The sequence below is a fragment of the Condylura cristata genome, unplaced genomic scaffold (assembly GCF_000260355.1).
Source record: "Condylura cristata isolate star-nosed mole 26May11 unplaced genomic scaffold, ConCri1.0 scaffold00001, whole genome shotgun sequence".
In the NCBI taxonomy this organism is placed as follows: domain Eukaryota; kingdom Metazoa; phylum Chordata; class Mammalia; order Eulipotyphla; family Talpidae; genus Condylura; species Condylura cristata.
This window is the reverse complement of record NW_004567102.1, coordinates 38769043-38792991: the sequence shown is the minus strand read 5'-3', so window position 1 is coordinate 38792991 and position 23949 is coordinate 38769043. Positions and strand designations below refer to the sequence as shown.

At 39.5% G+C, this 23949-nt stretch overlaps 1 long non-coding RNA gene across 1 annotated transcript; it reads right to left on the bottom strand.

The window, feature by feature from the left end:
* Nucleotides 1-6084: 6084 nt before the first annotated feature.
* On the bottom strand, nt 6085-23288 carry LOC105853202. The gene is made up of 3 exons (XR_001145052.1): nt 22792-23288; nt 6673-6785; nt 6085-6113 (listed from the first exon to the last, which is right to left on the bottom strand). It is a non-coding gene; the product is annotated as an uncharacterized LOC105853202 (long non-coding RNA).
* Between the last annotated feature and the right edge of the window lie 661 nt (nt 23289-23949).

Here is a 23949-nt window from a genome sequence, read left to right as displayed (position 1 = left end):
CCTGAACCTATAATATATGTCTAAAAGTAGTAGTAGAGTAATAATAGCAATTGCAATTATAAGGATTAAAGTCACGATTTCTCTACCAATATTATTGCCAGATATTGAGTCAGATATAACTTCCTGTTTTTACCTTCCAGAAAACTAAGGTCCTGCCAATGATGTGGTAGTCATGATTAAACCTCAGTAGCAGTTCAATCAGTCAAACCACTACCCCCTTCTGCCACTCACACACACACACACACACACACACACAGTGATATTAAATTTGGGTTCACTGCTACATGGACTAAAAATAAGAAAAACTTCAGTCAAATGCAACCACATAAGAGATTTCACACTAAAAAAGTCACTTTCAGAAATGGAATGCATTGAAAGGTCAGATGGAAATTTCCCCTTTCCCACCCCCAAGCACTCAGAGTGAATAAATATATATATATCTGCTAGTGGGGCTTAGCTATTTAGGTTGTGGGCAAAAGTGATTATCTTCTCTGATCTAAAGGAACTATTTTAGAGAAGCATGAAAATAAATGAAAGGATTCAGGGAGGTGGGAGTTAGGTGACTTTCTACCACATGAGGTCAAGTGTAGAGGACATCATCCGTTTCCTATATAAACCTCAAGTCAATTTGTTAAAATAGAAAAACAAAAGTGGTTGACTGACTCTTTGGCCATATGTGATTTTTCTGTTCTCTGTTTGCTTTATCTATACAAATTAACTTCTCATCACTCATAAAAAGTAACAAGAAAATTAGATTATATTTTCTTTTTAACATAGCTACCAATCATCAGAAAATTAATATTTTTTTTAATGGTCATTCACTTTTCCTTGGTAATATTTACTGTTAATAAAACTTAGGCAATAAAATTGTACTTTGGGGTAAATATTAAACTAGACCAGTCCACAAGTGGGCAAACTTTCCTCTCCAGGAAATGAAGTGAATAATTATAAAAATGTAGAAACATTTTCCCCAGCCCTTGCTTCCTGCTTTACCTTTCTCCTCTCTTGGGTAATTTCCTTACACAAAGTACTTTTTTATGATGCTAGTTCTTAATGAGGGAACCTTATCTCAGCCCTGAAATAATTGACCAGGTGAAGGGAGTTCTCAGCTTTCATTGGAATGCTGCTTTTGTTTTTTTGTTTTTTTTTTCTATCCTCTCTTTTAAAGGAATTGACTGAACATCTCAAATTCATTATGTTAATATAAAGTGATAAGAGTATATGCTCAACATTTTTTTATTCTGCCATCTTGCATGAAAACCCCTATCCAACAAATCTTTTTAAGTGACCATGTAGCTTTTTAATCATTTAATTTAACATTAAAATGGTTAAATGAAAGATTGCCCCATGTGAGGCCTATGGGGGGAAAAATCATCAGCTTATTCAGAGGAGTTTATTCTTATTCCAGCTGAACATTTATTGCCTTTCCCCCTTTCTTCCTTGATTTTTTCCCATCTCTATGTGATGGATATTAACTCTGAATGTGTGAGAAAACAGACACAAGACTTTTGCTTTGGTAACTTTATACTAACCAACAACGCAATTCATAGCATTTCAAGAAGCCCCATACCCTAGTCAACTGTAGCTCTTTCGCTCTGAGTATAAGTACCAGCCCTTAGCTTTCCCATGAGACTTTGATTAACACAACACCAATGCCCTGAACAGAAACTGAAAAAGCAGCAGACATAAAGTTGACTTTTCTTTCAGCAATGAATTCACTCAGTAAAGAGCAGGGAAAAGCTGCGTGGACAAGTTGGCTCTCAAACCAGGACTGGTTCTTAGAGGCTAATTGGAGTGTTCAACCTGAGAGCTGTTAAGCACTCAGAATGGAGTGCAACGCCTCACGCATTCTATGTAGTGTCCTGTTAGTAAAGATGACTGACCTTAGAAGCTTACTTTTCAAAATAAAGGTGGAGCTGAAATGTGTGAGGTCCACCACCGTGCTCTGAAAAGGCCTGTCCCAAGCTTGTCAGGAGAAAACGTTCAAGAAACCCTCTGCTACTTTAGAATAGGAAAATTCTGAAGTTCCAATGTCATATGATTTGGAGGCTAAAGAGTCCTGACTGAAGACACCAGTACATTCCCAAAGTACATTGACTGCAAACAGGCTTTTCATGGGTTCAGACAGTGGATGCTCCGTTTCCCATAATATAACATTATTTTTTGTTTTGATTCTACTGTTCAAAAAAGAGCTGTTCAGGTTTTAAAAAATTTACTTGAAAAGTTCTACATTACAACAAAGGCATGCATTTGATTAAAATACATATAATCAAGAGCATTGAAAGCCCAAGCATGTATACCGTTTATAATTTTCTTTTGCCTGTCTCGTTGTATACCCATCCAAGACAAGCAGCTGATACCAAAGCACAGGTGTAGACTAGGTATGCTCGCCCGAGGACAGAGACCATGGCCCCAGGCTGGGAAACAGAAGAAGAAAAGGAGAAGTAGGAAGACAAGTGACCAGCTTTAAGCCTGTGGTCATACTCAGTGTACACCCTTGTTTTGAGAATAGGGCTTTGACATCAACCACGACTGGGCAATAGCAGCAACCCTGCCATCTCTATGAAGTCAGGTCAATCATCTTCTTGACTCATCACCATGGATTGTTGTTTTTCTCTATGACTTGCACTCCCATCCCCCTCCCAGTTTTTCCATTTCAGCCTCTGCGTCACTTTTTTTTTTTAGATTTATTTACTTATGCATACAGAACTGGGGTACAGGCCAGAGGTGCAGAGGCAGTGAGAGGATTCACCAGAGACAGAGCGGGAGCAGAACAGGCAAATCAACAAGGTACACTGCTGAGGGGAGCAGCGGGTGGATCAGGAGAGGTCTGCCGCGCCTTGTGGGTCACCTCCGGGCAGGGATTGAACTTGCACTGAAGCAGCTGGCTCACTTGCAGGGCTGTACTTTAACCTGTTGTGCCACCACAGAAGTCCAATTTATCTATTTATTTATTTTTCATAATAGTGTCCCTTTCTCGGGTTAACGTCAAAAGTCCACCATGCTTAGTACCATAATTCCAAAAGCTTTATTTTCAAAACTAAAGGTCAAAATTACACCAGACGTATTTTCACATGTGCAACCTTTGTGCAATTATCTTAGCATGTAGAGATATGTACATATATGTGTAGTATCTGCAAAATTGTCTGTGACTTGCTTTCCAGTTGGAGTCACAGCAGCACCAAGGTAGTCTCCTAAATGGGTGTACTGCCAGCAGAGAGGGCATCCAGTTGTCTGGCCGCACATGTCGCTTCTCTGAGCTGCACTCATAGTGTGATATAGAGCACAGCTGAGGCTGCTCACTGGCAAGATCTGGCCTACAGGGTCTAACTTCAAACAGAAAAAAGAGAACTCCCAATTCTGGTTTCCACTTTGGCCCTAGCTAGCTCCTATTGTGCTCCATATGGCAGAACATATGTTTCTCAGTGCACAAATTTAAAACATCTGAAAATAATATTTTCCTGATTGAGCAGTCATTAGGGATGAGGCAGCATTTTCTGAGCAAATGCTTGAGTCAGTGGTGTACCTGAGAGACAGAGTCACAAAGACATAGCCACCACTCACCAGGCTCATCTCAACTCCATCAACAACCCACAAGTCCTTGGGGTAGGAAGGTTCCAGAGCACTATCAGCTACTACCCCGGTCCTCCCTGTGGACCCACAGAAACATTTCCCTTCCCAGAGAAGGAGCTTCAAAATAACAAAAACAAATCAGCTTAATGTTTGTGACCTTGTGTGTGTTTTTCATAAACTAGATTTTATGCCTTAGAGAGACTCATGATATTGCGGAAAGGAAGTGGAATAATCTCCCCATGAATTACTGGGGAGTGGTCTGCATCAGGTTGGGCTGGAGCCAGGGGCAACAGAAGCTCAGGTGAGGGGGTGTAACAGTCACATCATTCACTAAGATCTGAAAGGGGGGTTAAATGTCAAGGATACTGAAGGCTTCTTGGAGACTTTGGGCTTGTGAAGGGGTAAAAGGCAGACAGAACACACTGGTAAAGTTCAAGATAGCCTGATTAATAACGGATGCTGAGCCAGGACAGCTGAACACAGCATTCCCTAGCAGACCTGGAGTGAAGGAGCCTTCTCTGGAATCCCTAATTCAGGGAGCTCTGCCGAGTCAGCATGCAGTCACCCTTGCAAAGCAGTTTCAAGTAAGCCACGGGAGCTGCCCAGGATTTAAACTGGGAAAAAGAGAGAAGGGAAGCAGGAAAAAAAGAAGGAAGGAAATGAGAATGAGCGGGAGTTGGAGAGTGGTGCAGAAAGGCCTGAGGAGGATGAGCATCCAACCTGTGTTTCCTGTCATCCAAGGTGCCCCTGAAGCTTTCTGTCCTCTTCCCACTGCAGCTCTTCTCACATATTACCATATATTTGTCTCACTTATCTTGTTTCTTTCCTCCTCGACCAGGACATCAACTCCATAAAGATACGGATTAGTATTTATTTTGTTCAATGAACTATGCCCTCTAAAATGAAGTGTCAGGAAAATAGCTCTCATTGCTGGCTGACTCTCATGCCCTTGAGCTAATGCTGAAGGGAGAATCAAACAGCTGCAGGAGAGGTGGTAAAGGCGAGCTGGGGACCCCAGTAATGGTGGCCTTGTGAGAAAAGGCTCCTCTACCAAAATTGGCACCCCCACACAGCTCCCACCAGGACAACCTTACATCTTGGCAGAGCGCTAACTAAATCCAGCACCCACATTGTATCATTCAGTTCTCAACAGTAACCCTATGAGGCAAGCACTATTTTATATTTTACCTAAGATAACTGAGGAGCAGGGAGGTGAAGCGTTAGGTTGAGTCACAAAATTGTCATTTTTTTTTTAAAGATTTATTTATTTATTCATATAGAGCTGGGGTACAGGCCAGAGATACAGAGGGTGAGAGACTTCACCAGAGACAGAGGGGGAGCAGAACAGGCAGATCGACGAAGTACACTGCTGAGGGGAGCAGCGGGCAGGTCAGGAGAGGTCTGCCACGCCATGTGGTCACCTCCGGGGCAGGCGGGGATCGAACTCATGCGGAAGTGGCTTTAGCTTCTCAGTGCTGTGCTTTAACCCGCTGCGCCACCAGGGAGGGCCCACAAAATTGTCATTTTTATACATAAAAATTATTAAAGATCAGTAGTATCTCATAGTTTAACCTAACAGTATGCCCAAGATAATAACTATCATGAGTGGTAGAATGTAGATACACACGCTGGTCTGTCTGCATGACTCCACAGCCCCAGTTCAAGGGAAAGGCCATTCCTGGAGGAAGGACACCATGCAGAAACCCTATCATTAGGCCTCATTAGAATATTCATACATGAGGCTAGGAGAAAGAAGAGAGGATTGGAAATAATTGCCTGTGTAAGCTACAGCCATATGGTCTTCCCAAAATACTTCGATTTTAAAATGAAGCCTCCTTATCCGGCCTTAAAAGGGAATGAAATTTTGACACATGCTACAATAGAGATGAACCATGAAGACATTTAAGTGAAACAATGCAGACATGAGAGGAAAATACAGTGAATGCTTCCACTTACATGAGCTACCTGGAGTAGCCAAGTTCACCCAGATGCAGGCCAGGAGCCAAGGGGAGGGAGGCTGGGAGTTATTGTTTAGTGAGTAGAGTTTCAGTTTTACTATAAAAAATGTTCTGGAGATGGATGGTGCAGCTGGTCACACAACAATGTGAACGTACTTAATGTTACTGAAATATACACTTACAATTGGTGAAAATGTACATTTCTTGTCTTGTCTGTTTTACCAGAATGAGAATAACAAAGGAAAGAAAAAGATTGTTTCTGCTTCTGTTTGGACTTTGGGACTTAGAGAGTGCTGGATTCGATGTTAGAAGACAATTATTTCGTGTCTTTATGATATAAAGTATACTGGTGTATACAAATGTATTTGTATGCAGTGTACCATATACTATTACCACCACTAAAGATAGCTGACATTTACTGCACACTCACCTGTGCAAGACTCTGAGTATTAACACATTCAAAGTTCACAAGATTTCTCCAAAACAGCGCTCTTTAGTGGCCTACACAGTCTCTCCTGGAGTGGAAGCAAATCAGAGACCAGTACCTTTTTTCTCCAAGGCTTGGGGATTTCCTGAAGAGCTCTAAGAATAAAAGATTACACATGAAAACTGATTAGAAACAGAGACTCAGAACCATCCCTAAATCAGGCTCTCAACCAATTTCTGTTAAGTAAATGTCCGCAAGATCCAAGAAGGATTCCTCAGGTTTTCTGGTTATATTCCTTAAGGTCTTTGTCCCAAGAACTTTAAATTAGGGAAGTGACCGGGGGGAAAAAAAACCCATCATGGTGAACATTTCTGCCGAAACACATTCTGATACTTTCACTAAGTAGAAACATGACTAAATATAGGCAACAGAAGCTGACTATATTTAGAAATGGCCTTTTTTGTTTGTTTCACCCAAAGTGTACTATAAAAAGTGTCAGCCTTTTCAAATGAAGGGAATTTGATGTACTGGTTTTATTTGTTAGTCTCATTGCTGTTTCTGTGCCTAACATGACCTCCCCCTCGCTACTCTCGGCCAAGGGCCTTAGAACCAGGCCTCTCTATAGTTTGACCACAGGATATTTTTAGTTCCTCTGGCACAACTGGAAATAGGTGTAGGACAGTCAGCTAACAGGTCTCTAATTGTCACACTTACTGCACAGAAACAGGGGAAAAAATGATTGAAGCTCCAGTCACAATCCTCCTGGGAAAGGTGTGATGTCTGTCAGTTCTTCAAGAGTTAAGCAGCATATCTTGCACTTTCAAAGCCTGTTGTTTTGCAAGAAGTCTTAGGTGAAAACAATGAGACAAAAGCATGCTTTGTAAAAGACAATGACATCCATTCAAATGCCTCTCATTATACTCTCCTATTTTACCAAGGCTTGTATCCAGAATTATTCTGTTCTATTAACTAGTCTGGTATAGGCTCAAAAAAAAAAGATTTTTTTTTTCTTAAAGATGGGGGTGGGGGTCGTTGAAGAAAAAAAATTAGAGCAAAAAGACATCTCTTTCAATTCATTCAGTCTGGCTTTTACTGGTTGTAGAAACTGCTTCTAGTCACAGTCCTTTCAGCACTTTATGGGAAGAGCTCAAAGCTTCCCAGAAGCACAGATTCCCAAGTGTATGTCTGAGGTTTATAAGAACTCACTTCTCTACAAATAAAGTAGCCCCCACAATAGGAGACAGAGGGAAATGTCCTTCTGTTTCTTTTCTTTCTTTTTTTACTTATTGAACATGATTCATTGCAAAATTCCTGGAAAGTGGGGAAGAAAATGGCTCCTTAGGTCTCTGGTCACTTTGTCTCTATATCCTTCAACACATTCCTCAGAGATTAATTCCATCAGATATTAAATATGGTGGAGGAAGTCATACCCACCATTTCCCAAGGAGGCAACCCCACAATTTATGAGATTTTGTGGTCAGGACATTTAGACATTTGGTCTGTGGCTCAAGCTTATTGCAGTTCAAGTTCATAGGGCTTGGGATTTGGGAAATGGATGGCAGGAAGGTTATCTCACACAAAGTGACAAGAGAGGAGAAATGGTGCAGGGACAGACCCATCACTGAACTGGGGATAAAAGAGCTGTGATAAGCCCTCCCTGGTGGCGCAACTGGTAAGGACGCAGCACTGCAAGCTAGCTGCAGCTACTTTAGTGCAAGTTTGATCCTCAGCCCCGTAGATGACCCACATGGCATGGCAGACCTCTCCTGGCCCGCCCGTTGCTCCCTTAGCAATGTACTTCCTCGATCTGCCTCTTCTGCTCCCCACTCTGTCTCTGGTGAATCCTCTCACTGCTCCTGTACCTCTGGTTTGTACCCCAGTTCTGTATGCATAAACAAATAAGTAAATAAATCTTGGTGCTGTGCTTTAACCCGCTGAACACCAGAGAGGGCCCAAAGTAAATAAACCTTTAAAAAAAAAAGCTGTGATATTCAGTAAAAATGTTGTGATATTTATGTGACAGGCAATGTTATTGTGCATCATCTCTATAAAGAAAAACAGAAAGGCATGTCTGTGTTCTGATCCCAGGGAACCACATTAGCTTGGGCAAATTGTCAAATTTTACAATTTGTTAAAATTGACCAAATGTGAAGAGGCAGGCCAATTCCAAAGAGCAGGGGAGTGGTGTAAGAATGAGGTTCCTGGGTTCCCTGGATCAGGAAGGGTGTCGTGGGCCTATGTGTAGCCTTCAGGGCTCACGTGCCATGGGCTGCCCCTGAGACTGGTGATCTGAGCTCAAGGCTCCTTGCAGGAGCATTTTTAAGAGCCAACATAACTGCTGTCCTGGGAAAAGTTCCTGTGATGAGCACACACTGGCCGTGTCCTTCATGGGTGGTATTTCCCCTGTACATTTGCATCTTTTCACTCTAACAACAGTTAAAGCTTGTATGTGCCTTTGTAATTAATGTCCCCTTGCTTTCACCAACCTGTGAAAACCAAAGAAGCCAGGTTTACAACTAGGCCTAGACCAAGTGGGCTTCAAACCCCATTGTTTCTAGCAAGAATTCTAGTCTTTAAAGTAGCTATCTCTAAATATTGCACAGTGTACCTGGCGCTGCTCACAGGTATCCATGAACTAGCTGTCACTCCTTCCTTTGCAGTGGCAGCTGAAATCAAAAAAAAAAAACCCATTCTACCTGATTTCTCAATCCCTGAGCTCCTCTGGAAGCTGGCTCTGCTACCATGCCAACAACACTTGCCGAAGGCAAAACCCTCGAGCATGATTCATTTTATATTTTAAATAGATCACTCCAGTGGCAGTATGAGACAGAAGAAAGATAATGTGATTGTTTTTATAGATATCTTCTATTGATTTAATTTCTAACTCATACTAGTATGCTAAATGGGGCATGTTAAGCCTATATTTGTTGTTAGACTCTATCCCCCATTCTAATCACTAGACAAAAAGAAAATTACTACTTTAAGGATTGATCTAGATGTCATGTACATAGCAGCATCATTGATGATAGCCAAAGATGGAAGCAATCCCGGGATTGATCAACAGATGATTGAATAAATGACAAATGGTAAACACATACAATGAAATATTATTCAGCCTTGAAAAATTCTACACATGCTACAATATACGTGAATCTTGACGATAGTGTGCTATGTAAGTAAGCCATAAAAGAACAGTGTATAATTCTATTTACATGAAGCACAAAAACTAATAAAATTTATAGAAACTAAAAGTAGAAGGATCCTTGCTAGGGCCTAGGGAAGAAGGATGAATTTCAGTGTGTACAGAGCTTTAGTAGAGGAAGATAAAAATATCTGGAAATAACTATTTCCAATGACTGCCTACCAGTGTGAATGCACTTAGACACTTAAAATTATCAAAATGGTCAATTATAGGTATATTTTACTATAATTAAAATAGAAGACTGTGAAAGAAAGATAAAACTGCAATATTTATGGTAGATAATGATGCTTTTCAAATAAAGAATTACAAGGTAGATCTGTAGGAAGTAGATCCACAGAAATGAAATGTAAGCAGTAGAATGATATGTGATTGAGTACTGTAATCCAATGTAATCTATGACAAAACCTGTTCAAAACCAAAAGTGATCTTTGTATTGTATTTTGAATTGTGAGATTTACTAATTCTAAAATATAATCTTGTGCCAATTACTTTTTAAAAAGCCAACCATTCCACCACTACATTATACATACCACCAAACATTCAATGATGTCTGTAATAGGACTATTCCACTAGTTTCCAACAATCATTATATAATTGATCCCTGTTGCATAAATGACATCACCCTTGCCCCTTTCTCTCCTGGTGACTACTATGTTTTTAATATAGTCTAAGAGTTTGTTTTTATTTTGTTTTGTTCATGCATTTGTTTTGCTTCATTATCCCATATGAGTGAAGTCATAAATCAGTAGTATTTGTCTTCCTCTGCCTTAATTATTTCACTTAGCATAACATTATCTTTTTTAACATCTGAGTAGTATTCCATTGTGTATGTATACCACATCTTTATCCACACATCTTTCCATAGGCTCTTTAGGTTGTTTCCAACTCTTTTGGAATGATGTTGCAATGAACATAGGGGTGCATATATCTCTTTGAATTGGTGTTTTTGTATTCTTCAATACAAATAGCTGAATTATGTGGTATTTCTATTCTTAAGTTTTTGAGGAATCTCCATACTGTTTTTCATATTGGTTGCACCAATTACATTGCTGCTACCAGTCTACAATGGTTTCTTTTGCCCACTTCCTTATCAACCCTTATTATGTCTTGTCTTTTGGATGATAGACATTTTCAGAGGTATGAGGTTGGTTTTTTTGTATTTTCTAGCATGAAGAAACATTGAACATATTTTCATGTGCCTGTTGGCTATCTGTATATCTCCCTTTGGAGAACTATCTATTTAGATCCCCATTTTCAATTGGGTTATCTGTTTTTATTTTATTGAATTTTAAAAAATTCTTTCTAAATTTTGGATATTAGTCTCTTGTATGATACATTATTTGAAGATAACTTTTTCCATTCTGAATTTTGCCTTGTTAACAGTGGCCTATTTTACTATTCAGAAAGAAGTTTCTGAATTTGATACAGTCCTACTTACCTATATTTGGTTTTGTTTCCTTAGCCACTGGAGATATACAAAGATATCACTAGAGCAGATGTCAAAGAGCTTGTTACCTATGTTTTCTTCTATGTGTTTTAGGTCTTTAGTCCACATGGAGTCAATTTCTGTTAAGGCATAAGACTGTGCTTTATTAAGATCCCACCACCTCATTTGTGTGATTTATTGTGTGTGTCTGCATCTGCTCAATCACAGCAAAGTTGAGTAGTTGCCGAAGAGACTGACCTGCAAAGCTCACAGATTTACTATTTGGCCCTCTACAAAAAATATTTTCTGAACCCTGACCTAGACATTTGCATATGGACTGTGCATTAGAGAATAGCATAGTGGCTATTAGTGAGATTTCCTTCTTAGGAAGGCATGGTGGAGATTTATGTGAGAACATTTAAATGGGGAATGAAAGCCAAATAGAGGGATAGATGGCTAGACTATCAATCCAATATAGCAAAACAGTAGCAGTGATCTTGCTAAAGGGTAGAGAGATGTTCACTGCATCACACAAGCTATTCTTATAGACTATTTACCCAGAAAGAGACACTTGAACATAATCATGAAGGAACAAACTATTCCAACAACTCTGTATCTTGGAATACATCTGTAAGATCTCCTTTCGATTTACACAAGCAGTAAATTGATATGCACAAGGATTTTCTTTGTGGTTTGTGGTAATGGGGAATTGAATTTGTGGAGGAGAAAGTAGATAAGTGTAATAGGTGCTCACCATGGAGTGCTCTGTATCCTTAGGAGGCACAGAGTATATGTGCTTAGCAAAGCCCAGTGCATGGTAAAATGAATGTGAGAAATGGAGATAATAACACAATAGCATTTATGGAAATTAGAAGTACATACACAGAAGACACTAGTAAACATTTTTCAAGAACACTTAAAGCTAAGTGATAAACATTAAAAACTCGAGAATGATTGGTAATGGAAAGTGAACTGGGGTAGAAGTGCTAATAAAAGTCAAATAAATATTCATAAATTGTTATAAAAGAGAGAAGGGCCTGATAGCATGAATGCCATGAATTTAGACTAAAGACAAAAATTCAACTTAACCTTTTTAAAAGAAGCTTGTACAAAGAACATAATATAAAGGAGGAAATTGCCCATGGTTTATGTGACAATTATGTGAAGCCAAATAGACTTGGCATTCATCAGATTCTGGCACTGAAGCATTACCTACCTGCTCTGAACTGCTGTCTTAGTCAATGGCAAGGGAGAAACTTATCAATTTCACTAGAACTTACTACTATCATCCTGACCTTCTGTCTCCAACCTCACGGTCATTGTTTTCTGTCTTAATATTCAATTACAATACTTGATACAAGGGGATTTTTAGAAAATATGAAAAAAGCTCCCAGGATATAAATTGGTAAATAATTCTTAGGACAACAACTGAAGGTTTTTGAGCTATTAAGTGAGGCATGAAATAATAGAACATAAAGATTTTTTTCTACAATTTTTATCCAGAGCAACAAAAGAACATAGAAGCATGATCAGCAGACTTGAAACTAGAGGTCACTAACTTTTGCTAGTTAACTTGTGTTGCTTTGTCCATCTCATAATCTCCCAGATGACGTTTCTAATGACTTCCAAATATACTAGTCCTGTGAACTCACAGATTTTTAAAAGAACCAGTGTCCTCTCCCTTAGGATTTTCTGTAGGTCTTTAACGACAGTTTCCGGAGCAATACAATAAGGTTACTTTCAAGATGTAATCTGTACCAACCAGCTCAAATATTGTTAGTTTTCAAGTATTATATTTCCTTGAACAAATAATATACTTTCTTGCCAGTGACCTGGTACTAAACTCCATTTCAAATTTAGCAATGCAAACATTCTTTGAACTAGAAGGGGATTTCCATATTTTCCCCATCTACACTTTTATGAAATTCTTCCATTTTCTTCAGTTGGCTGTACCCTTAAGAAATGAAAGAATAGAGGATTGTAGTTTCATGGAAATTTAATTCTTTTTTGTTGTGTTAGGCACCATTCATGAAACTATATGTGAATTTTAGAACTCAAGTTAAACATAAACATTGATCAAAGAAAGGAGTGGAAGAAAGGAAGAACAAAAACAAATAAGTCTAAGAGTATGGTAATTTGAGTTAGGATATTAGTAATAGAAGCGAAAATTGAAAGTAAGTAAATGAATAATATATAATCGGAATGGTAGATGGTGGGAGACAGCAGCAAAAGAAGAGACAAGTACGATTCTTACATATTTTGCTGCAAAGGCTGGGTTGGGGTGCCATTTATTGAGACGCAGGTTAGGGTACTGGTGTGAGATGGGACTCTTTCAATTTTGTGGGCATTTTAATTTTGCGGTGCCTAGTAGCCATCTTAATGAAGATGCCAGGTATGATGTTATCTCCATGACGCAGTTTCCTGGATAAGGTCAGGGCCACGGTGCAGAACTGGAGATCACGGACGTACAGATGGCCTTTAAAAAGCCGTAAGCGCTGATGAAAGTGCCCAGAGATGGCGTAAGGTGGGGAAACTGGGACCGAGGACCTGCCCCTCAGACATGTCATGGTTCAGAGGTTTTGTAAAGAAGAGGCAACTAATGAAACTAAAAAGGCGTGAGTAGAAAGGAGGAACACCAAGAGCATGATGTCACAGAAACCGAGAAAGGAAAGTAGTGCATGCTACTAAAAGATGGGGTAAAACAGAAAAGGAAATGACCTGTCTCAGTTTCCTGAAGGTCGGCAGGTCAGTGATGAATGCAAGGAGAACCTGACATAAGCCCATGGAGTCGTAGGGGCAAAAGCCCGAGTGGAAGGCGAGGCAGTGAAAACTGTGTCTATCATGAAAACTTTAAGATGTTTTGCTGGCAAACAAAACCCAGAAACGGTACGATGGTGGCAGGGGAGGGCTACACCAAGAGGCTTGCTTTGTGGTTGCTGCTGTTTACATTTTAAAGCTGAAATGCTTCATATACATAAAGCCAGAGACCAGTTTTATGTGTACTCATGAAATCATCCGTCAACTTCAAAAATGATCAACTTTTTTTTACTTGTTTTATCTATTGCTCCATTTTTAATTACAGTATGATTTACATATAGTAAAATTCATTCATTATGATATGTGGTTCTATGATTTTCTGCTAATGTTTATAGCATACAACCACCACCAAAGTCAAGACCTAGAATAATTCTACCTTGCCTTTCCAGAATGGAATTTCATAAATGGAATCATAGTGTACACAGCCTGTCTGGCTACCGTCATGCAATATAATACACATCAAAGTCCTCTAGGTTGTTGCATGTATTAACAAATTATTCCTTTTTATTGCTGAATAATGTTTCTCTGTATGAATGTACCAGTTTGCTTATCCACAAATCAAGAGGACACTTGATTTGTTGCCAGTTTCTTTCTATAATGAATTAAACCTCTGCAAATATTCATATACAGGTTTTGGTGTGAAAAAAGTTTTCATTTCTCTTGGTGAATCTGTAGGATGATCTGAGTTTTATTGTGTATATGTAAATTTAAATACATAAGAATCTGCCAAGGTATTTTCCAAAGTGGTTTACCACTTTGGTATATAGTCAGTAATATATGAAAGATCTTGTCAGCTGTTGGTAATGTCAATTTTTAAAAAAATCTTACCCATTTTAATGTAGGTGCTTATAGTGGTAGGTATCACGTCATAATTTTAATTTGCATGTCTCTAATAATGTTGAACACCCTTTCCAAGTGCTTTCTTTATGGCTATGTGCTTTATCTACTTTTGTAAATCATCTGTTCAAATCTTTTGTCCAACATTTATTTGATTCTTATCATTTGGTTCTGAACATTTTTGAAAATATATTCGGTATACTAATCCTTTGACAGGTTAAGTGTCTTGAAAATAGTTCTCCTGCTGTGTGGCTTTTCATTTTCTCAACAGTGTCTTTAATATTTAATAAAATCAAATATTTTCTTTTATGGAATGAGCTTTTGATGTATATCCAAAAAAATGGTGATTTAACCAAAGCTCACAGTTTTTTTCTATGCTTTCTTTTAGAAATTTTATGACTTAAGGCCTTACATTTGATTCTATGATCCATTTTGACTTAATTTTTGTGTAAAGATCAAGGATTTTTTTATTCTTTTTTTTATGCATATGCTGTTCTATTGTTTCAGGACCATTTGTTGAAAAGTCCAATTTTTCTCTATTAAGTTGCCTTTGTAACTTTATCAAAAATTACTTGATTGTGTATGTGTATGTGCTGTTCTATTGATTGATATACCTATCCTTTAACAAATATGACATTTTAAAAATTCCTATAGTTTTATACTATATTTTGAAATATGGAAATATGGATCCTCTTTATTCTTCTTTTAAGAATTGCTTTAGCAATTCTAATTCCTTGGTCTTTCCATATGAGTTTTGGAATCAACTCATCATTTTCAAAAAAAAAAAAAAAGATGACAGATTTTGATGGATTTTGAATTGAATCTCTAGATTCTGATTTAGGGATCATAGAATCTCTTGTTAAGTTTACAATATAAATCTCCTAACCTACAGACACAATATATCTCTTAAAATTTTTTCTTTCTGGTAATGGACTATAGGTGTTCATTCTTCTGAATAGCAAATGTTTAGTTAAATGGCTATAGTATAAAACCTTTAAGAATGGAAAGTAACTTCTTGCCAGTAATATTTTGAGCACACATGATGCACTAACATCTTTCTAATACTGATCCTTGCCCTCAGGCAGGGCTATAAAAGTATTAAGAAATGATGAGTAAATAAAGTTCAGTGACCTTCCAGTGAGAGCTACTTGAGACAAACAGGAAACAATGGTGAGAACAAAAAAATGGGACCCTGTGGAATAGGGAGTGTGATGGCCCTGCAAGGCACATTAAACTTGGACTCACCATGTTCAAAACAAATGTATTTGAAAAGACAAATCAATGTTTACTTACCCCCCCAAAAAATCCAATAAAGGGCATATATCCAACGAAGAACCTATTATTGAAGCTAAAGCAACTCAATAATAAGACAACTCAATTATCTTCATGGGCACAAGATTTAAAGATATTTCATGAAGACATACAGATGGCAAATAAACACATAAAAAGACATTCAATATTATGAATCATTTTGGAATGCAAATTTAAGGGCCACAATAAGGTATTATACATCAACCAGAATTGACTGACCAAATCCAGTGCTGGCAAGATGTAGAATAACTGAAACTCTCATACATTATGAGGTGAATATAAAAATGAGACAATTGCTTTGGAAAGTGATTTGGTAGGTTCTATAGCAATTACACATTCTCCTACATATCCCCAGCTATTACATTTAGAGATATTTAACCAGGAATAGAGGGTTCTGGGTCCTAGCTCTACATTTATGTGGGGAGGCTTCCCCACACCAACTAGCAATTCTCAGCCACCAGCTGTATATCTGAAAATACAACCCATTGTGATAACTCTCCGTCCATAGAGTCAGATTCCACAACTGAAAATAGTCTCCCAAAACCACACCCCTGTGCTCGAGAGGTCAGTAGCAAGTCCAGGATGTTACTGTATTCTGACCCACCAACTGTAGGTCAGAGGTTCTTGTGACACCCCCCACCCCCTTTAGACTTTAGGTATGAACCGCAAGTCCAGATTATTGGAAAAGGGAGTTATTGATGTCAGTCCTAGATGGGAACACAGTGCTTACAGGTAGGGAAAAAGGAGATGATTCTTCCCCCACCAAAAAAAGAGAAAATAATAAAGATAAGGGAAAATTAAAAATTCAGAAATACACACTAAAGGAAAGAAAAAGCACAATGATGTCATCCATGCTTCTTATTGTTTTGCTTTATATGAATATCTTCTGCCAAAATATTAAGCACATGTAATCATGACTTACATGCTGTTTATGAAACTAAATAAAATGTACACAGCATTCCAATAAATTTCACTGTTTTAGTTGTAATTACTAACACCACATGATAAAGTCAACAGAAATATTGTATTTAAACACTAGCAAGAAGCAACGAATGTTCCTTGCTATATGTAGAGGAGACATTAGGGCATTATTCAGATAAGCTTATGACTTTAACTTTCCACTTTATTTCTGGGGTATTTTCAAGCTCTGTCCTTAAAGGACCTCTTACCTGATGGTAGGGGAATTCAAGCTGTTGGAGAATTAATTAAGAAATTAGAAAAGTGGTTTATACGGAGTAGTACTATTTTTAGCTTCTCAACCCTAAAACTACTCATCTGCTATTTAGAAATGAAAATCAAGTACAATTCTCCTGGACGCCTGCCTCTCCTGCACATGTGTGATCATTCTGGCCATAGACTGCTCTCACGTGCCTTTACATGACAGTCTCTTCTTCCAGATTTTAGACATCACTTACTTCCCCAGTCTCTCTGGACCCCTCTAGGCATATAGTGGTCCAGCCCTTCCCTCACTGCCCTGTGATTATGTTTTGTGCAGGAAGGAAGATGGAGAGAGTGGCAACTGTAGACATGTCTGGCAATAGATGAGCAAAAATGTGCCTTCTCTTGCCTTATGCACCAGGAGTAGTCTGATGGGACACACACACACACACACACAAACTTGACTGTGCTATTGTTACAGGGTAGCCCAGAATGGACTAGGCCGCCTGTCTGTGGGGCTTCACCCGCGCACTCACAATTCAATTATACTGCAGGTACACACAAAAGGGTCAATAGTGGATTTATTTACAAAAGAGGAAAGGAATAGGACACAACCCAGGGAAAGATAGCGGGATACAAAGTAAGTGGAATACCTTACGGCTAGGCTGACTGAACATACAGAGTCATGCGATCAGGAGAGCTGCTTCCTGAGCGAGAGAGTGCAAGATGCAATCCCGCCCTATTTATCCCCCAAATGTCCCAGAATTCCTGCTAGTTCCACCCTTAGGTCCTCGCAGTTCTCTCCCTGGTACAACTGGGAGTTGTAGTTTCAAATCACTGGAGTAGTGTGCAAGGTCCAGAAAGCTGGAATAGGGGGAGGAGTCCATAAGACTCTGCAGAGCGCCTTTAGAACATCCTTCCCCTTAATACTATCAGGGCAGCCAAACCCCTATATTCTGCTATATAAGTGTCAGCTCCCCCATACTCTGCTGCATGGAGGCAGATTTAAGCTCACTACTCAGATGCAACCAGAAATCTCTGAAATCTGAGTGGAAGGCACCTATTTTCTTCCTTTCTCCATTTATAAACATTCTGTAGAAATTTTCAACTCTTTCTATTTAAATATCATCATATTGTATTTTTCCTTTTTGAAGTTTCACCTAATTGCTAAGCAACAGCTCAACACAATATTGCCATAGCTTGAACAGTCATTTCTAGCAGGATATTGTCACACAAATGCCCTATGATCTTTAGGAATAAGAAATAGATAAACACCAACTGCTTCCATTAAAAACTGCTTCTTGCCACCATAAAGAAAAATACAATGTTCATATATTGAGTTTAAGTAAAATATCAGAAACCCCCTTCAAAAATTAAAGAGTAATTGTCTTTCATTTGTGATTAGAATGTCTGAAGTTACTCATTGACCTTCTCCATAAAGTTCCCATGACTGCAGTGTCCTAACTAGCATGCTTTCTAAAAATAACAAATAAACTGCCATAATTTCTAGTAAATATGGTAGATTAAGCAGACATGTTCAGATCACCCTCCTAAAAACACCTAACAGGTGTTGGGGAAAAATAAAGTAAAAGTGATTTGTTTAATACACAGTTGAGTTTGAAAAGTATCTTTTGACCTCTTCTTAGACCCCAGTGCAAACTGCTATCTTACTGAAAGTTGGGTAAGTTCAGACTCAGACTTGGGTATTGTAAAATGGAAGTGGTACATGAAGGGTTAAGCTTAAGAGGCTCCAGGGATCACAAGTATCTACTAGGACTAGGTGACCCAGGCCCCCATGGCATCTCCCTCTGTCAGTAGGCCTCCTTGAGTCCTCCTCAGCTCACACCTATGGTATCATTTCGGGGAGGAATCCCCTACAGGAAGTTTATGGACAAAGAACAGCCTGACTTGGTGCATGATAGACTGGCTTGGTAGAAGATGAAAATGGGATGCTTCTGCCTCACCATCCAATTCAGTGTATTGCAGAAGGACAGCAGTGAGGGGAAATACCTCTGATGAATATATTCAGATGATGTATTTCAGCATCTGAATGATAAGTGCCCTAAAATAAAGGTAAACAGGGACTCATGGGGAGAGGGAGATGAGTGAAATGATTCTTAGAAGTAACATTGAAATGCCGGCCTCTGGAAGTCTGGGAAAAACACATGTGCATGGGCCACAGAGATGGAGACATGTGAATCAGCACAAAGTGTGAGACCATCCCCTTCTGTATGAGAAGACACCAAAATGAGATAACCCACAAGGAGACATATGCAAATCTGTTTGCCAAAAACTCTTGGAAAATCCTACCTTGTATGTCAAGGCTGTCAGACATTTGCCATCTTATAATTTTTCTTCCTCTGGGAAGAGACTAAACACTGGTACTAGCATTTCCAGAAACACCAGATGCAAAACCCTCACTATTTTATCCCAGGAGATAATTCTTGCAAAATGCAAGCAGAGAAAGACTCAGGGCATGTCAGTCTTACATCTCACTCTTAATTTAGAAAAGTAATGTATGTGTCCTTCTTCATAATGTTTCTGTTAAGAAAAGCCTACTTTCTCAGTGTTTCTCCTAAGAAAAGCTCACTTCATAATGTCCCTCATAAGAAAAGAATGGCTATAACTGGATTCATCTCCATCAATCATTCTAAAAAAAAAAAAAAAAAAGGCGGGCCTCTCCATGGCACAGGAGCTAGGTCTCAACACTATAAAGCTATGCACAGCCACTGCAGCACGAATTTAATACCCAGCCAGGGAGGTGACCCACATGGCACAGCAGACCTCTCCTGCCTCAGCTGTTGCTAACTTCAGCAGTGTATTTCAGTAGATCCCCCTAGTCCGCTCCCCTTTTTATCCCTGGTGAATCCTTTTACCCCCTGCACCGATGGCCTATACCCCAGTTCTTGTATGTATAAATAAATAAATCTTTTATTAAAAAGACAGGAGAGGATCCCTGGTGGGGGGTCAAACTCATGCTGCAGTGGCTGACTATAGTTTGATAGTGCTGTGTTCTTAAAACCCCTGTTCCACCAGGGAGTTCCATTAAAATAAACCTTTAAAAAGAAAGAAGGTGTCTTGAGCCAGAGTTCCAAGTTCATGTCCACAAAATGGGCCTTCTTTTAATTCACCTCTATTAAGATAAAGTTTCTTAACTATGCAGATTTTTGAAATATAGAAAGGAACTTTACAGAAGAAACTGAGAAAACAGTGTATCTAAAAAATTCTATCATCTAATATTATCTCACCTAGAAAACAACAAATACTTGTTTGAAAAGCTTTGGGTTGACTTTTATCCCTTGTGTTAACTTGTATCTCACTGTTTTGTAAAAGAACTAACTAATTAATATGTGTTTGACATTGAGAAGGGCATCATCCCTGTAGTCCTAAAATATTCAGAAATCAATAAAGTATCACTTTGCAGAGTACTTGAAGATATCTTCCAAATAAACAGGATAAAGAAAACCAAACAGAGAAAATGGGAAAACAATTCACTAAAGAGATCTTGAATGTTCAAAGAACACATAAAGAGATGCTCATCTTCAATAGCTATCAGAGAAATGCAAATTAAGATAGTCTCAAAATATTAGTCATACATTACTAAGTATCAGCAATGAAAGCCCCAGACAGTCTTCTAGTTATGTAACCACTTTGGAGAACAATTTAGTATCAGAGACCCAAAGCTTTGAGGGTCGGACATACACCAGAAGCACTAGAACGAGAGTGCAGAAGGACACATAAACAACATTATATTTAGTCACACTGTTGTCATAGGAAAACAAATGGAAGTAACCTAGATGTCCATTAGTTGGGGAATAGAAACATAATTATGATGCATTCCTGGAAAACTAGCAATTTAAAATACAAATGAGCTAATTCTACAGGCATCAAAATTAGTAAGTCTTGGAAGCACACTGTTGAGTGAAAATAGCAAAATACTATTATGTAAGCATTTAAAATAGTCAAACTGCACTGTATGCTGTGTAGTTTGTGAATCAATAGATACATCATAGATCTAAAAACATGGACAAGAATTACAAACCAACTTTAAGACCCTGATTAGGTCTGGAGAGGGAGAAAGACGATTTCAATTATATCTGTAATTTTTTCATATTACAAAAAAAAAAAAGCTCCAGTTCAAAATACTAACAGTTGTTAAGTCTGAATGGTGGATACGTCTATGAATATTTGAAATGATTTGTCATTTAAAAAAGAAAAACAATTCATGATTCATTAAATTAAAACAAGCTGAAATAAAGCAAAAGAGATTCCATATCTGTGCCCGGTAAACTCCAGTTCTGGGCCACAAGTGGGCGAGGTTCAGGGAAGACAGTGGGCCCCGGCTCAGCATGAATGGAGGGACAAGACCACAGGTAACAGACAACCACGCAAGCAGGCAGACTGGTGAGGAGTGAGGCCCTGGGTGGGGTTAGATGAGGGTGTGATGAAGGAAAAAGTTTCGAGTTTTGGGCTGTCTGGGGCCAGCTGAGCCAGCAATGCTGAAAGGGGTGGCCTCTGTGCTGAGCATCAAAACGTCGCCAAGGTGTGAGGCAGGTCTGTAGGTGTGAGGCCGGACTCATAGGCCCTTGTCCCTCCCTTGCTCCCTCTGCTCTTCCTGCAAGGCTGTCTCTCTCCTCGCCTTCCAGCCCTCTGCCTCACTCAGAAACCCCCTCTCCTTTCTCCAGCTTCTCATCACAGTCACCTCTTTTTTGTCTGTTTTATTGTATTGATGCTTATAGCAAGTTATTTCCTCTATTTAGTAAGAGGTGGCATTTCCTATTGAAAACTTAAAATAAATTAGTTTAATTATTCTTCTATTGCTAGGAATTAAAATAATTTTAAAAAATCTTAATATAATAAATATTCCCTCACTCCAGCCCTTCTCAGCGGCCTCGAAGGAGAAACAAGGACTTCTCTTTTAGTATTTATTTATTTTGAGTCTTTTCTAATGAGAGTGACCCATTAAACATCTACTATGCCAACCACTGGGTGGACTCAGTGGTTTGCACGAGTTGTTTAATTTAATTCTGATATACACCAAAAAATCCACAAATAATCCTGTAGTTTATTGTTATAGGTCATTTCCATCTCATCAGTGTAAAAGAAAAGTTATAAAGGGGTTAAGTAATTTACCTAAGTTCTAGAAAATGACCCAGCGGAAATTTAAATCCAGTCAGCTTCCAGAGCTCTCAAGCTATGCAGAAAAATTGTCCCTGACATGAAGTCTGGAGAGATTCTTGAGCATATTATTTCACTCACTATCAAGTTTTAGGAGTCACTATTTTTCTAGAAATTTTGAACTTTATGATTTCTCAGTATAGTGCTCAGATGATTATATGTTCAACGACAAAATTAAATTATCAAACGTAATAAAAACCTCTCTCTAGCTTTCGCTCTCTTTTACACACACACACACACACACACACACACGCGTGTGCACACACAAGCAGCCACACTTCCGGGTCTAAAGGGTTTCTCAGAGACTCCGCCTCAGCATTAAGGATGCTAATTGCTACTCTAGCAGTTACTGGAAGATCAAAGAACCGCCCACAGAGCGAGCTGCTGTTTCATCTTTCACAGCCCAAACACTAATATTGCCCACCCCCCGCCATCCATCTCCCCCTTTCAAGTTGCCATGTTGGGCCAATTCCCTCTCTTCCCCACATGCTCTCCCAGGCCCTCAAATAGTTCTGCGCCAAAAATAAACACTCAAGAAAATTGCTTGTGGAATGGATAAAGAAAGGTAACTTCACTATCATTAAGTTTCCCTTCTAATTACCACAGTTTGTCTAAGGATGTGCATGTTTGTTTGTGGTGGCAATTCAAAAACCCATCACAGGAACCCTCCGCAGCCTGCCTCCCAGGAGCTCAGGGAGGAATTCTCTGGCCTTGTCATCTCTCCAGTACCGAAGTCCTGGGCACAGAGTACACACCACCCCATCACCCTGTCCCTGGACCTTGCGCGTGGCATGATGCCAGTAGGCACTCACTGGGTAGGGCAAAGGGGGTGGAGGGGGAGGGCACATTTTGCTAGAGAGTAGGATTATGAAGTGGGCCCCCTTCTCAGGAGCAAGATACCTACCCTTCTGGGTAACAGTAGGGGCCGTCCATCATACATTCCGAAGTAGACTTGGTACAGCCAGAGAGGGTCAATTGCTCCGGTGCCTGGGTGCATGAGGCTCTCCACATTGCTGGCGACTCCAGCACAGCTTCCCCACGTTCCATACAGAGGGAAAAAATGACCAAGTGGCATTCAAGGAGCCCCTCAAAGCAGAGCAAAGAGGTGGTGAGTCTTGGAAGAGAGGCTCCCAGGGGAATGTGGGCAAAGTTAACTGCGAACGAATCATCCGTGGTCCAGGAGGTGCATCAGCACCCCCTCCTCACCCCTACCAAAGGCAGACACCTCTTGCACTGCAATAGGGATTGCATCTTCAGTAAGAAGCACAAACTGGGTCCCACTTTCATTCAGGGGTCTGCTTTCTCCCCACCATTGCTCAAAGCATCTCTTTCCACTGTCAGGCACTGCTCGTCCAGCCCCAATCACTAATGGAGGTCTGAGAAACCCGCATCCACACTTAGATCCCTGCCGTGGGCCTCTAGAGTCAGCTGAAACCTTTCTCAGTGCAGTTCTCACTGCCAACACAGAGTCACTAAATACTGTGGTTGCAGATTTTCAGCAGGCTGAGTATCCTCTATAGAGAGTTCAATGTCTTTCTTTCCTTTCTCTTCCTTTGCTTTTTTCTTCTTTTCTTCCCTTCCTTTTCTCCCTCCCTTTCTTTGTTCTCTCCCTCCTTCTCTTCTACCCCTCCTTCATTCTCCCTCCTATCTTCTTTCTCCCTTCCTTCCTTTCTTTCCAGCACCATTTCCTACCCCCACACCCAAGAAATATTTCTAAAGCCCATCCCTACCATCCTGCATTTGCTTCAGTCTCTCAGATTCATAGTTTGTCTCTCTGGATGCATCAGTTTTTGAATAATGCACCATCTCCCACTTCTGTTCTCTCAAATCTATCTGGAAACCACTGCCATGTGCTGTCTTTCCAAGGAGGGCCTGTGCATTGCATTCTGCTGCTCGAATGCCCTCAGTGACCCCCATTAAAGGCTTTATCATTTATGCTGTGTCAGGAATCCTACACAGTTGGCATCTATAGGGAAATATTAACCCTGAGTTTCAGTTTATGCAGTCGTTGGGCCTGAACAAGTGGACTTACCTCCCAGGAATCCAAATTGCACAAAATGAT